The sequence below is a fragment of the Poecilia mexicana genome, unplaced genomic scaffold (genome assembly GCF_051168715.1).
Source record: "Poecilia mexicana isolate PSO_F unplaced genomic scaffold, ASM5116871v1 scaffold_12, whole genome shotgun sequence".
Lineage (NCBI taxonomy): Eukaryota > Metazoa > Chordata > Actinopteri > Cyprinodontiformes > Poeciliidae > Poecilia > Poecilia mexicana.
The window spans coordinates 17,450,099-17,455,049 of NW_028263381.1; positions in this window are offsets into that span (position 1 = coordinate 17,450,099).

Below are 4,951 nucleotides of genomic sequence, written 5' to 3' on the forward strand. Positions count from 1 at the left end.
TTTTAATTGTGTTGAATTACTCAAACATTGAGGAGACAGAATTGTCTTCCAGAACTTTAATGCTAAAGTTTTTCTAAATTAGTATTAAAAGCATTATTTTTTTAACAATGTTCAATTCTCTGTTTATGCTGCATAAAAGGAAACATTTCATATGAAACTGTACCAAACTAGAAGATGAAAATCTGAAAGTAAGTGACAGAAAAGACCAGAAAAATATGTCAATCACTGAATATTTTAGCACACTATTGTAGAACTAAAGGAGACATAATTTCTCAAAGATAGATCTCAAGCCAGTACCTTCTTTGATATTTTCTATATGTCTGAATGTTAATAATTTAAGTCTTCCTTCTTTTCTAATACATTTTTCTTTTTTTTTTCCTTTTTGACGCAGTTTTCCTGACTTTTTTTTCCATCTCTTTTTGTCATGTGCATGGTTTTTTTTTTATTTTTTAGAGAAAACAAGGTTACCTCGCTAGCAAAGCAGCATTATTGTCATCTTCTGCACCACGGAGAAAGGGAAAGAAATGCCCTGCAGACATAGCACTTTTTCCTCGATGTAAAGGAGAGCCAGAGAGAAATGAATAGATGAGAAATGAAAAAGAGATGCTGAAAGAGATTACATAACAGAATACTGTGAAACACCTGAGAGTGATAAAGAGTACTCAAAACTTTTGAAACTGATTATTTCTTTACAAATCCTTTAAACTTGTTTCTTTAGGTTCTCTCTGAAAGCAGAGTAATTTCAATTCATTATTAAAGTGGAAAAATTGATATTATATCCATGTCTGATGATTAGTGGATTTCAGCAGCTGACTGAAACTGTGGCTTACATTTGTAGTCAGTTATTCCACAATCCATACTAACCTTTTTAGGCAGCAAATAAGGAGGATATTGATTCTTAGTCTAACTAGAAACATTCAATTTAAAAAGCAAAATGCAAGAAATAAAAGTAAGAAAATGAGTACTTTTAAAAACTTCATGTTTTGCAGCATAAACCAGCTTTCACAGTTATACAGTGATCTATTGCTCTATTACCTTGCTTTATTTTTGATGGTGTTATTAGTGTTTCACATATTTTTCACAGATAATCTAAATATTTATTTCGATTATGTTAGAGTTAAGATTAACCTTATATTGTGATCAAAGTGTGTTTAGATGATAAAACCAAGTCATCTGAAAGAAACTGTTAAAACGGGATGATCAGTTTTTGCTTGCAGTGACATTTTACATGCTGCCTCGCCTTCCCTCTCCTCTGTTTTTTTTTTTTTTCTTGCCTCCCTCCATGTACCGAGCCAACGCCCCGTTGCTGCAGTGCAGCTCCTTTCTGTCTCTGCAGTGAGACAGTGAGGAGGCAACGGGACAGGTTTTACATGTTGGCAGTTTATCGTGTTGTAGTTGAAGAAAGAATGTTGCTGGGACCTGTTTTTTTTTTTTTTTAGTTGAATCAATCAGGGTACTGCCTCAGACATAAGGGAGATGTGTGTTTAAAGGTTTTTTGGAAATTAATCTGAAAAAGTCCTGCAGCTCCAGCAGGTCATTTCACTTCAATCCTCCCACTCCCTAAAAAAGCTGTTCTTTTTCCCCTCAAGTAAAAGGAAACATTGAAAAAACCATTGCATTTGTTTCCTTTTTTTTTCTGGCATCCTTGTCATTGCTGCAGGTAAACTGAAGGAGCCCAAGTGAACATCTCCTCCCACATTACATCACCCAGCTGTCTGTAAATTCTAAGTGGGATAGATGTTTTTTTTTTTTTTTAAGCAAGCAATAAACCATGGTTTTGGGCCTCTGAGAATAATTGAAAAGCGAGACCAAAAGCTTAGATTTTATCTTAGAAGACGGATGAGGCCATCAGAGAGTAAGGAAGAGTCGGATGCTTGATGACGATGCTACATGGAGATAGCATCGTATGTATGGAGTTAATCAAAGCCTCACAGAAAAAAAAAATAGGAAAAATCTCAGCAGTTTTTAAACTAACACTGATTGCAAAAATAAAGCAACTGAGAGCTGAAGTCTGTGTAAAGTCGCTTAAAAAAAACTTACAATTTGTATTGCTTAACATTTTTCCAATACACCAAGATGTTTACAGTAATTTAATTTAGTATTGAATATGTGTTTGGAGTCATATCTTAAATTTTGATATTCAGACTGGAGCATCTACAAAGTTGTATTCTATATCAAAAGCAAGCAATCCATGAGCAGAACTTTTTGGTGGTGTCTATACTTAAAGCTGTCATGGTCACCAGATTGGTACAAATCCTCTGTTTAGCAACATTTTCAAAATCCAGCATTTTACACGTATTTTATAACCTACTGATACTCAGTATAGCCTCTAAACACCTTCTGGTTCTGGGAATAAAAAAAAGTACATATTTTGCTGAATCATCAAAGATCAATAATTTTCTACATAATACAACACATGGCAAAAATATAAAAATCTTATGCGTCAGCTTGCTGGAGTGACTTGAGTCTGATGCAGTACTTTTGATATATCAAATAGCAACGTTTTTCTTTAAAACTGGAATTATGAAAAAAAAATTGCCATGCCAATTTTGAAAAAAACCTACGTTCTTCTATAAAACGTTTTTACCCTAGGTGAGGTGGTTTTTGGCTGTATCGAAATTAGTATTTTGCAAAACTTCAATGGAAACACTTTTTTTTTGTATCGCATGAGTCACTTGATCAAGTCATGTTACTACTGGTGGAAAAGACAAAGTTGACTGGAAGTGGTATGAGGATGATGGCGTGGCATGTGTTTTATTGACATCGCGTGTTTCACCTGTGACTTTAATTGCATTTCTTATTTGATGGAAACTTTGGAAATTTTGGGAAAACACCTAGTGAGAAGCATTATCCACAAATGGGGAAAAAATAGAACAGTGGTGAGCTGACTGGCTTACCTACATTACTCCACATCTGGTTCATGCATGAGGATCCAGAATAACATCAAAAGCACTACAGACCTCACCTGCATCTGATAACACCAGTGTTCATAGCTCAACAGTAAGTAGGAGATAGGCATATGGAGTACATCTGGACTAAAAGCTATAGCTACAGTTTTTCAGGAAAAATAACAAATTACCAACACATATTTTGGGGATGCCTTGTTACTTTTCTTAAATGGCCTAGTCAAAGTATGGATTCAAATATAATTAAGGTCTAGGACCATTAAAAGGCCCGTGAATGTTGTTGAAGGTTACAGCTGCAGTAAAGAGAGACGCCCACTCTGTCAGACTGTGCGACTGGAACAGGACCAGACTCCTGGCATCTCTGCAGCACCTGCTAATCTATGGAACACTGAAGTTTGCTGAAACACTGCATGGCAAACACATTTACTGTAATCTAGCTCTTGTAAAATTCAAAAGGAGGAGAGAGAGGAGATACAAGGCACTATAGATTAGTATTGATTGGCAGCAATGCGGGTCTTGTCCTCAAGTGCTTGTGAGTTGCTCTCTCAGGGCGTTGCCAGGTAATCCAAGCCTCAGAGGTCAGCAAGATTCCTGGCAGGTTGAATGAGGCACTCCTGCAGCACCAAAGGAAACAAAGGCATAGCTCTTACGACTCTTATTGACTGTTTTAGAGATAATCACCTCATTTGACTTTCATTTTTGTCTTCGAAAACCATCACAAGATGCCTATGCGGTGCTGGATGGCGTCTCTTTAAGGGGAAATACAATAAAGTTGATGAATATGCAAGCTGAGCTTCCTGAAAAGGTTTTGGCAATAAAAAAGGAGTCTGCATTAAAACCAGGAATGATTTCCTGTGTGTGCAAGTCTTTCCATCAGCAATTCAGGGCAGAAAGAGAGAAAGTTTTCATTATTCCTCTGCTGGGCAGGACGAGGATCTGCAGTACTGTGATGCCTTGGCTTCAGCATGGGTGACTCTGAGATAATTTGTTGGGTGACTGCCAAATGCATTTCACCCCCCAAAGCACTTTGATTCTCACAGAGTGCGTCTGGCACGCTCTGCTCCAGTGATCAATGGTTCCTAATGGAGGGACGCTCGTGTGCAGAAATAATTTTAATTAGAACACTTTTTTTTTCTGAAGCCATAAATGAATTTAGACAATGATTTCTGTCTTTCAGATGTGTGGGAACAATTCTGAGTTGTCTGAAGGCTTCACAAAAAAGCTCCACCAGACAGTTCAAGGATTTCACCAATGATGGAGCAATTTCTAAAAATAATTGATTAAGAAGTAAAAAGTAGACTAAGAATTATTTAATTTATGTTAATGTAAGTTATTTATGGATCCTTGTGCTGCCAGTTTGTCTGTCTGTCTATCTATTTATCTATCTGAATGTATATATTTGAAATATTCCACTTGACAAAATCACATATATAAATCATACAACAGAAATAGGAAAAAAGGTTACTTGTTGACAAAAATATTTTTTTTTTTTTTTTTGGGGGGGGGGGAGAAATTTAATTTCCAAAACATTAATTTAATAATGTAAGAAAACAAATTAGGTAAATTCTGTTAAAATGCATTTTTCCACTGGTCTTTTGGTAAGATATGTATAAGCCTTTAAAAATAAATAAAACTGGAAAAAATGCACCATTCATTTCACAGGACAAATTTCTTTAAGAATAAAAACGCAGTGGTTCAACAGCTGAAATGTTTAGAAGACTAAAGTCCTTTTTATTACAATTATGCCTCAATGCTATACACTAGAAATAAACCATTACTTAATTGTTCTGTATATTTGTGAATTTCAGCACAGCTTAAGTCAGAATTCAAGGGCTTCCACAGAAACAGAGCAGAGACAGAGTTTTGTTGCAAACATTTTAAAATATGCCCTGTAAAGGGCAGTGGTTGATCATTTTTTCACAATATGAACATTAAAACTTTGCTGCCCCCTACAGTTTAAAGTATGTCAGTGCATGGACTGACGGAAGCAGTCTGTCTATTCTTATCCCACTAATAAGAATAGAAGATATAAACAAACAAAAAAG